We start from the raw sequence: 11,219 nt of genomic DNA on the forward strand, positions 1-11,219 counted from the left end.
GCGAGCATACATATGATGGACATTTTAAAATAGCAGCAATAGGAGAAGAGTAAAGTTAAAATATACAGGATAAGAAATTTAACCAGAGCGAGTGGCGGTTAATAGTATTTTTGGAACACTGAATATCTAATTTACCCAAGTAAGTTCTGGCTAAATCAATATTCAATAATCAATAAGCAGTTAAATCTAACAAAATAACTTAGAATCAAGTGAATAGATTTGCGACTAAAATAATCACATGGATAGCAATTTGTTAAATGAGATGCAGGGAGTGCAAATGCATTTTTGGCTTGAGAAAATATATAGAAACTCTGCAGGTGTGGCGTGTCGGAAATCGCTAGACTTAATACATGTTAAATTGTATCGGCTGACTAAGTGACATAAATTGGATGAATAAGGAATAAGGAGGATTTGGAAAAGGGCTCTGTTGGCTGCAGTTGTTGTTTAGCCAAGTGCCTGTAAGAGCAACAGTTGGAGTGGAGCGGTTGCCATGGGGACCGTTTGAACCACCGCCAGCGCTGGATGATGGGAGGCGGTGTGTAGGGTTAAAGATTTGAATAATGACAGACAAGAGACAGGTTTACTGGGATAGAGGGCTGGCTACGTCCATATTGGTGAACAGAATTAACTCATTGAGCTCAGAGAATTGGAGGCAGACACCTGTGCAGAAAGCTACAACTGTAAGAAAAAAAGTATTACTGTGATGAATTCCACAGTGTGTCCTGATTGTTTTTATTGTACAGGAGGAAAAATGTGGGAAATTTCACAAGGAAATGTTGTAGGATTTGGATTATGGATTACACTGAACCTGTTATATTTCAACTTTTAACAATACCCATTATTTTGACAACTCCAATGGAACTTTTGTAGAACAAGACCTGGTTAATCATGCACGTCTCATGCAGAAATATGATGGTGTCGTAATTCCGGATGCTCATTGGGTATGTGGGGGTAAGAGTCATGTTGATTGTGTCATTTCCTATGGTTCCTGTACCTGAAGCTGTACTTCCCACACAACGATGCTTATCATTGTGTTCAGCAACGTGAGGCACCGAAGGGTAGTTTGGATGATAAAGTATCATTGATGCTATTGGAGTTCATAGGGGGGCTTCGGATTAATTTAAGGCTAGAAATCAAATTGCTGCGGGATCTGAATCAATTCTCTGGTGGTTTACTATAAACAAAACTATTGATTGGATAAATTACATATACTATAATCAGCATCATTTTATTAATTATACTGATGCACTAACAGCAGTGGCGGTGCAATTGGAAGCTATGTCATTAATGACCTGGCAAAATCGTATAGCTCTGGATAAGTTTTTGGCCGAGAGGGGAGGTGTATGTGTTCTGTTCGGAGAATCCTGCTGTAATTTTATTCCAAATAACAGTATTAACATAATTTATAAACTGAAGTAACTGTATAACCTAAGATATTTGTGTGATAATATAAGAAACCTTCGCCATGCCCAATGGATGTTGGCCACATAAGTAAGAAAAGAATGTTACAGGGCACGCAGTTAAATTCAATAGTTCATATTAGAAATAATAAACTAAAGTCACAACATTGTTAACATTTATATAAAACAATGACACATTAAATAGAGACAGCGGGACAATAGTTCATGACAAAATCGTGAAAGGGGGGAATGAGGTGATCAAATGTTTTGAGGCAAAGGAAAGGCCAAACGTTAATCTGTATTTTCATGAGACGATCTGTGATCTAATTAAAATAGGCTTTGAAGCTCCCTGTCACACGTGCAGAGTGGTGCAAGACTGTCTGAAAGCATAAAGATGAATAATGTTTCTGGGGTATCTTAAGGTCAGAGACCTTTTTGAGTCTATATGTGCAAAACAGAGGCTCTGATGCAGGTGGTTTCAAGGCCTCTGTATAAGTCTAAGGCAGATCACACTGGATTGTTCCCATGAGAAATAAATTCATTAGTGTTGGAAAAGATCTCTGTTTTTAAAAGACTAGAAAGCTTCCATAAACTGTAAAATATGGTCTTTAGCACTTTTCTTATAGATGATTTCAGTCTTACATCAAATAGTGAATTCCACTACATGCACAATGCTACATTTTCAGGGTGGGTGTGGCCTGGGATGATGGGAAGGTGGAGCCCAGTGTCATATCTTTTCATGGGGACCAAAATCCCTGACGGCGCCCCTGAGTCAGCTTCAAAAGCTTCCACAACCAGCATTGCTCTAAGGGATTATTAAGAGTACACCACCCACTTTAATTAAGAGAACACCACCCATTTTAATTAAGAGTACACAACCCACTTTAATTAAGGGAACACCACCCACTTTAATGAAGAGTACACATAATTCAGCCTCTTTATAACTGAGTGAATCTTAGCTCAACCAGCTGGAGTTTTGGACACACTATTTTGTCATCGATAAGATTTTATTGGGGTCCATTTTCCTGTTGAAGAGACTCTTGGTCAGAGTCAGATGGCTCAAACATGGAGCTAAACCACACTGATCCTGCCAGCTGTTTCTCTCACGCAGCAAGCAGGATCAATGTGGTTTAGCCCAATGTCTGAGCCATCTCTCACTAACACTGGGATGTTTACATTGCCAGGGAGACACCACTATTAAACATTATGTGAACAATATGAATGTAAACATGTCACTAACATCTACACATGTGCACACAAACATATACCTGTAGGGCACTATGCTTGTTCTCATCCTAATACCTTTTCACTTATGAGGTCATACTGACCTCAGCATGCAGAAACAACAGGCGATGACCCAGGTGTTCATTAATGCAAACCACAGGCTTTATAAAGCTAGGAGCCCCTCCCCTCTTTCTGTCCACAAATATCACACACCACAAGGCAGACGAGCACTGCTGGGCATATACAGTGCCTGGCCAAAAAAAAGGTCACACACTCTAAAATTTCGTTGGACCGCCTTTAGCTTTGATTATGGCATGCATTCACTGTGGCATTGTGTCCACAAGCTTCTGCAATGTCACAACATTTATTTCTGTCCAGAGTTGCATTAATTTTTCCCCAAGATCTTGTATAGATGATGGGAGATTTGGACTACTGCACAAAGTCTTCTCCAGCACATCCCAAAGATTCTCAGTGGGGTTCAGGTCTGGACTCTGTGGTGGCCAATCCATGTGTGAAAATGATGTCTCATGCTCCCTGAACCACTCTCTCACAATTTGAGCCTGATTAATCCTGGAATTGTCATCTTGGAATTGCCGTGCCGTCAGGGAAGAAAAAATCCATTGATGGAATACCCTGGTCGTTCAGTATATTCAGGTAGTCAGCTGACCTTATTCTTTGGGCACATAACATTGCTGATCCTAGACCTGACCAACGGCAGCAACCCCAGATCATAGCATTGCCCCCACAGGTTTGTACAGTAAGCACTAGGCATGATGGGTGCATCACTTCAGCCATCTCTTTTCTTACCCTGATGCGCCCATCACTCTGGAAGAGAGTAAATGTGGACTCATCAGACCACATTACCTTCTTCCATTGCTCCAGAGTCCGATCTTTTTGCTCCCTAGCAAATTGAAGCCATTTTTGCCGGTTAGCCTGACTGACGAGTGGTTTTCTTAAGGCTAAACAGCTGTTTAGTCCCAATCCCCTGAGATCCCTTCATATTGTGCACGTGGAAATACTCTTACTTTCACTATTAAACATATCCCCGAGTTCTACTGTTGTTTTCATATGATTTGATTTCGGCACACCTATTAACTGTGTAAGGTTGTGATCATACACATATATGAGGATATTACCTGTGAAAGGTTGTGATCATACACATATATGAGGATATTACCTGTGAAAGGTTGTGATCATACACATATAAGGATATTACCTGTGTAAGGTTGTGATCTTACACATATATGAGGATATTACCTGTGTAAGGATGCGATCATACACATATATGAGGATATTACCTGTGAAAGGATATTACCTGTGACATCTAGTTTTAATCACCCAGCTCTACTTATAGTAGACAATAAAGGCTGAAGAGACTAACATTCCAGATGTAGTTTTATTTCAACAGTTATTTATTTTAATTACTAGGAACAACAACAATGAAAGAGTGAATGTATGATGGTGCACAGACTGATGGGTGATAGAGGGGTGGAATATGAACATCGTAGAGAAAATAATCACAGGAGATCATTTTAATGTCAGTGTTGGTCAATGTTTGAATAAGTCTAGAAGTCGATGCTTAGCCTGTACATGCACCTCCAGTTTTAAGTGATTTAAGTTTTAAAACGATTTGTACTTGTTCACTTTAATACTAGTTATCAGAAATTGTACACCTAGTACAATGATTCAGGAGTCACATTGATGTAAAGACTTGGGACATGACAGTCATTCACATCCAGACTTATTTATCCCTCATTTAGGTTCTATTTGAGCTCCTCTAATACAGAAGAACATGTCAAAAAACAAAACAAAATGACTTTTATTTTGGGGGTTTATAATGTGTATTTTGATGCTGGAGATTCATTTTCAGTCATGCTCGACATATCCTGATTCACCAGGGTCTTGTCTAATAAATTGAACACTTGAGTATATACATGAAATGACCAAGTAGCTGCACAATATTTTCTACTAGGTGTCCTAGACATCTAAATGCACACAAAGTCATCAGTCACTATACATTGAGTGTGCAATATTCTTTTTGCTAAAACATCACAACAATGCTCAATGTACAATGCACTTATTAAAAGACAATATTAAATTCTTCATTGTTATTATGTTAAATGATTATGCTGGGATAGTGCTGTAATACTGTAAAGAAATAGTATGCTTTCTCATGTATACTTACATTTTGTAGGAGGATTGTGAATATTTTCAGCAGTGAATGGAAATATCCAGTCCTTTGCAATGCAAACATTGAAGCTAATCCATGCTAGAAGCCACTGAACCGTCTCTCAGCTTCCATCTTATAACTGCACCCAAAGAACTCCACATAAACTTCAGCTAAAATAAGCCTGTTCCTTTCCATGATGTCCCTTAGTATTGGTAATCAAATTAAGTAAAAACAATATGGATTACTGTATCAGTTTTGCCAAACAGCTTCACTCGCATGTGCTACACTTCATCTGGCTTAGAACACAAAGCAGTGCGCATATTTCAAACTCACGTAGTGGGTAAACAAATAAGGCAGGTGAGGTGTCTGCGTATTCATCTAAGCGTCCTCTATTTGTTGAAACAGCTGCCAATCACGCCGCTCGTGCTTGGACATTGGTTGTGAAGTCATTTGATAGCTTCGCCTCCCCTTCCCCCTTCACACCTTGGTGAGGATTGCTGTCACTCAAAGACATTAACTCTTCATTCTTCAAACAGAATCTGTGGACTCTAAGAAAGGAGGGTCTTGTCCCTTATTCACCCCTGCTACAGGAGTAACATCCATTTGCTTGCATATTTTGTTATTTTATGAATGAAAAGAACACGTGTTTTGTGCAAAGACGTGAGCAAGCAAATGAAGAGCTTTACTAGCATTCTAGATACTTTTTAAATATGCCAAGCAATTGCTTTGATGGTAATTAAATTAATAATAACAACAATAATAATAATAATATATTACGGGTCTACACAGTCACATTTACTAAACCAGACATACTTGGTCAGGCTTAAGCTTCCCTCCTGATATTATCACTTGTTTATTTTACTGTATCTAAATCACTACATAATAAATTGTAGCCTAAACCCAGTTGTAAGAGGGATAAAAAAGACTATTTCCTCATTGTGGTTTATAACTATGACTTGTGATCACTTTGATACTTATGATACTGAATTTAGCGTAGCAATAAACGTCCCTGATGTGTGAAAATTATTTAATTTCTACTCATTTAGCAAACTATTATAGTAGCTATAACTTTGAGACTGCAAAACCCTGATTTAGTGATGTAGAAGCGTTTCACATGAGGAAAAACTATCAAGAGGTATTGTTGAATTTATTTTGATTTAGCTAAATTTATTTATTTTTCCTACATTGCTTTTATACTTGCACAGTTTTGTTGTACTTGCATAATTTTGAGTCTCTTAAGGATCTTTAAAAGAAATAAACTTGCTGACTTTTTGCAAGTTTGTCTTGACTGCTGCAGAATGCTATTATTTTTGGACATTCAAAATTCATTCTAATAAATAAATGTTGCATGGAATTGTCCAATTTTTAATTATTAGTATGTAAGGGTGTAAAAAAATTAAATCATAATGAAGAATCATCAATAAGTTTGAAAAAAATCTATACTCAGAATGTAGTTTTATTTCAACACTTATTTTATTTTAATTACTAAAAACAACAACAATGAAAGAGTGAATGTATGATGGTGCACAGACTGATGGATGATAGAGGGGTGGAATATGACCATCACAGAGAAAATAATCACAGGAGATCATTTTAATGTCAGTGTTGCTCAACGTTTGAATCGCCGTAGTGTTTTGACAGCCTTTGAAAGCATCTTATTCATCTTATATGATTTCTCTAGTTTTGGTTTCTTCAGCTTGTTCTGCATTTTGAGGTTTTCATGATGGCAGAACTAAAGAAAAATAAATAAATAAATAATTTACAAATGTGCAAAAATCCAAAATAATCATATTATTCGTATGTGTCAATCAAAAAAACATAATTTAGTCCAATATGAAGTTCTTCCAGTAAATAGACTTAGCTAACAGCTAAATGAATTTCACTTCTTACTGGTGTGGTACTTATGAAAGATGCAAAAAGTGGTAAATAACTCCTACTCTGTCGTGGTTCTGTTCTTTAGAGACATCTGATAAAGATGTCAACAGTTTACTGGCCTCTTCTAGAGTTGTCTGAGTGACATTGATGATGTATAAGAGGCTTCTGAGCAGGTTCTGGTCCACTGGCTGAAACAGACATGAAGGATGAATATTTCCCACTCGCCCTCCGCTGGGCCTCTTTATCCTTCAATAATCCTCACAGTCAGTGACAAATGGTCCATTTGAAATAGGAAAATCAGCTCAGTGAAAATTATCCATGAAATGTGACGATTAACCAATTGAATCTGTGTGTCGCGTGCTTGGGCTCACGTGGACCTGCATGTGATGTCGGCCGTGGGTCTGCAGGCGTTGCTGGATCAGTTCACTCGCGCGACTGATCAGACCCCTCCCCTCACACATCTGTTCCAGCAGCGTGTCATAGTTCTCACGTGGAACCAGGACGTGGAGGCCATGAACATGGGCCCTGGAGGAGAGGCAGGGCTGGGCAGGATCTGAGCAGCAGATCAACGCTTTGATCACTGATCTGAAGCTGCTCTTGCACACACTGCCACTGTTCCTCCCAGAATGGTCCTTCTTTACTGAAGCTACGAGAGCAAGATGAACAAGAGTGCATTAATGTGACATGAATACACAACACAAAACAACAAAACAACGATGTGTAACGGTAAAGAGGTTATTAAAAGTATACCTTCCACACCTCCAGTCATTTCTGTAATGTGCATCTGTTTTCTGACAACCTTTCATTAAATGGTGCCACTTAAAACACCTTGCAGGTGTAACTGTACAAATTCTATTAAGTCATTATCTTTCTGCTGAAGTCATTTGTTACACCTTCATTAAATCATTACACTCACCACCATCTTCATCTACTCTCAAGTGGAAATGGAAGACGTGATTTTTCAGGTTCCGCAAGTGAACATTTTTAGTAAATGAGGATAGCTTGGCTAATTCTGGATTGTGTCCCCGTGTTGTAGAACTGGTGTTTGCACCTCGCTCAGCGGCCTGCAGATGTCTGTACAGGTCCTGGGTCCTCCTGATAGTCTCCAGCAGTGTTGGTTTCAGTTCATGAATCTCCAACATATGCTGCTCCACTGCTGATAAAACCACATCAGGAGCTTCTTATATATTTGTCAACAGCATTTTTGATAGTTATAATGCAAACAATTATGTACAGGGTATTAAAATAAGAAAAATCTTTAGCAGCAGGTTACAAGGTTGTTATAGATATATGTTACATCTATATTTGGTTTTTCACTTTGAAAATAACTTAGCAAGAGTAGTTTGACAAAAATGAAAGACCCCATCAGTCCCACAGTGCAGAGTGTACCTTGGATCTGGTATGTAGGATGTGTGAAGGCCTCTGTGTATCTCAGGCGTTGTTTCAGGAGCTGACTTTCTCTCACACTCTCCTGTAGCTGCCCAGACATGAGCTAAGATCATCACAGAGAGACAGAGTGTTACAAACCCCAGGAATCACGCTCAGCCCTGCACTGCCACGCCTACCTCTTCCCACACACGCCTCCAATCTGGTTTACTGGAATACTAGCACACACCTGATCATTGTTTCTCTCATCACTGCTCCCTTACTTAAGCTCCCCTCCCTCACACTCACGTCATGAAGTATTGCCAACCTTATTTTGCATACCAAGTGGTTCAGTTATGGTTTTGTCTTTCTGGTTTTCGACTTCTGCCTGACCCCTGGACACCCCTGGACTCTGCCCCATGTTATGGACCTTGAATCAACAGGACTACGAATACCTGCCTGACCCCTCTGATCTGTTTGATTTCACTATAAAACCTCTTGCAATTGGATCCTCTTCCTTGTATGTGTGTGTGCCATCATAAACACAGAGAAACCAGTAGTTAGAAATAATGACTCCAAACAAGGATCAGAGCCCTTATACTGAAATAATCAGAAATGTCTTATGTTGGGTAAATTATATTATACATTTTATTGTCTAGGACAGCACTAGTTGCATCACTTCCCTTTCTAAACCTTAGTTTAGCTCCTTAGTCTGAATATAAACATGAACAAAGTAAATAAACATCAAATTCAGAGTGTGAGATTCAATAGAGTCAATTCAACTTAAGGAACCATTCTTTGCATCCAGACTAAACCTAGTCTTAATCTTTAGAGTACTGGTCCATTATATCAGATGAGTTGTGAATCAGGTGTATTTTTAGTATGTTAAAAACACTAAACTCCGCCCTGCACCTGGTCTGACTGAATGAAACGTCGGGTTGCTACCTGGAGCTGCTGCTTTCTGTTCTCAAGCTGTAGAATGAGTTTGCCCACATCAGATTCCAGATTATTCAGCTCTGATGTGGTCTCTGCTAGCGCAGCATCTTTCTCAGCTAGATCCTGGATGTGACCTTCCAGAATGTCATGCAGCCCCTGCTCACACACATCAACAATCACCCTCATAAATGCACACACCCCCTGCTGCAGTGTTACTCCCTGCTGCCCCCGTCTGGTGTGATGAGGAATATTGGTGCAGAGTCCTTCTCTTGCAGGGGTCAGAGTTCAGGCAGGGGTTAAATGAGGCTCCAAGCTTCACAGACATTTTGTATAAAGCTGTGGAGTGTGTCTGGTAAAGGTGTCGTTCCCTTTCAGACCTGTGTTTTAGTCCTTTCTCTTTTCACACTTTTGTTTTAAACCACAAGAAAATGTTTATAATAAATGTGCAGATAATATGCTTAGTGAGCTCTATAGGTCTTTTGTATTAAGAGCATATTTTTGGACGCCTGTTTTTACCTGTAGGTTGCCATGTGTTTGGAGACACCCACCTGAATCTGTTTCTCTTTGTCCTTCAGGGCCTGTTGGAGGTCGTTTTTACTGGCCTCATGTTTGATTTTGGTCTCATGCAGCTCAGAGTCTTTCAACTCCAACAAGTTCTTCAGATCCTAAATAGAGAGAGAGAGAGAATACATAGAGTACAAATATACTAAACATTTAGTTCAGATGGATTTCCCTATATAGTATACAATTTATAATTTTTAATGTATTCTCATAGCCTAATTAAAACATTAAAGTTTTAGTGTCTTAAAGTAACAGTTTAATAAGCATACATGTATGCAGGAACATGCACCTGCACACACATACACACTCACACGTATGTCATCCTCTTTCAGGGTGGTGAGTGTGGAGTTGTGGGCGTGGCCAGGCTGGTGTCCACTGCTCTGATTGGTGCTCCTGTTCCTCCGCTGATTGATTATGGTGTTCTGAGCCTTGAGCTCCCCCTGCAGCTGTTCTATGTACCTGACAGCCATCACACACACACTCGATTAGGCTACATTTTATTTCACATGTTCATTTAGAACTATGAGATGGACTCTCTGCACACAGATTCATCTTGGAATTACATTCCAATTACATGGAACTACATGGAGAAACTCCACTGAAATCACTGTGACATTAGAATGGTGTGTGCCAGCTCAGGACTAGGTACTATAATATAATTGTCTTTTGCTAAGAATAAAAAACAAAGCATTTCTAAGGATAATTTCTTCTATAATTAAAGTACAGCAATTTACTAGCTAAGGATTATTATTGTTTAATGAAGGCCCTAAGGTTTAACTTAAGTGGTCAGAAATTAGCATTTAAAATGGAAATATGTCAAATAATTTTGTTGTTTTGATGTGGTTGTCCTGGAGAAACAGCCCGAGTTTCTAACTGGGAAATCTTCCATGAACAATGTTTCTTATCAGAATTAAATATAGGCCTGTACCGACCTGTGCAGATCTTCAAAGGTTTCCTCTGATTGGCTCTGATCCTCAGAGGGCGGGTCTTGTAATGTGTAGGCTTGTAGCTGGATCTCTAGCTGTAGGCGGAGCGTCTTCTCTTGATGGAAAAGCGCTTCCATCTTCTCCAGTTCCTCTCTGCACCTGCTCAGCTCCTGACAGGTGGATGAAGAGCATTACGTGAAATGAAGAAATAATTCAATTCAAGAGACGTGTCTGGTCCTGCTACTGCAGTAGCAGTTAAAACTATTCTAAAAAGGAAGAGAATAAAGAGGCTTGGGCAGAATAATTTATGCATTTGAGAAGGTCAATTTATTGCCTTTTCAAGTTGTATTTAGATTTTTTAGCGCCCTCTCTTTATCTAGGTGCGGAGTGTGATTAACAAGTGTCCCCAGTCTCGTCCGCTCAATTAACCGGCTCTGATTACAAAAACTAGACTCGGGTCTCCTCACGTCTAAGTTTTGCTGCGTCGCCACTGGGAAACGCTCCTCTGCCGCGTTGTAAATCTGTTCTGTACAACTGCTGCACTTCTGCGAGCCGCCCTCATACTTGAGGAAGCATATACGCATGCGCAGGTTATAGTTGTCCTTCTGCAGCTCGGATATCGTCTGGATTAAAAAAAAAAGAGCAAACAGATCGGATGGATGTTCAGACAGACAAATATTATATTTTCAGCTTGGCAGTAAAATTGCATACCTGCGTCATTTCTTTTAGTGTCCACGTTTTGTTCCTGGTCAACAATTTCCC

Source organism: Electrophorus electricus, chromosome 21, assembly GCF_041902795.1.
Source record: "Electrophorus electricus isolate QZ-2024a chromosome 21, ASM4190279v1, whole genome shotgun sequence".
Taxonomy (NCBI): domain Eukaryota; kingdom Metazoa; phylum Chordata; class Actinopteri; order Gymnotiformes; family Gymnotidae; genus Electrophorus; species Electrophorus electricus.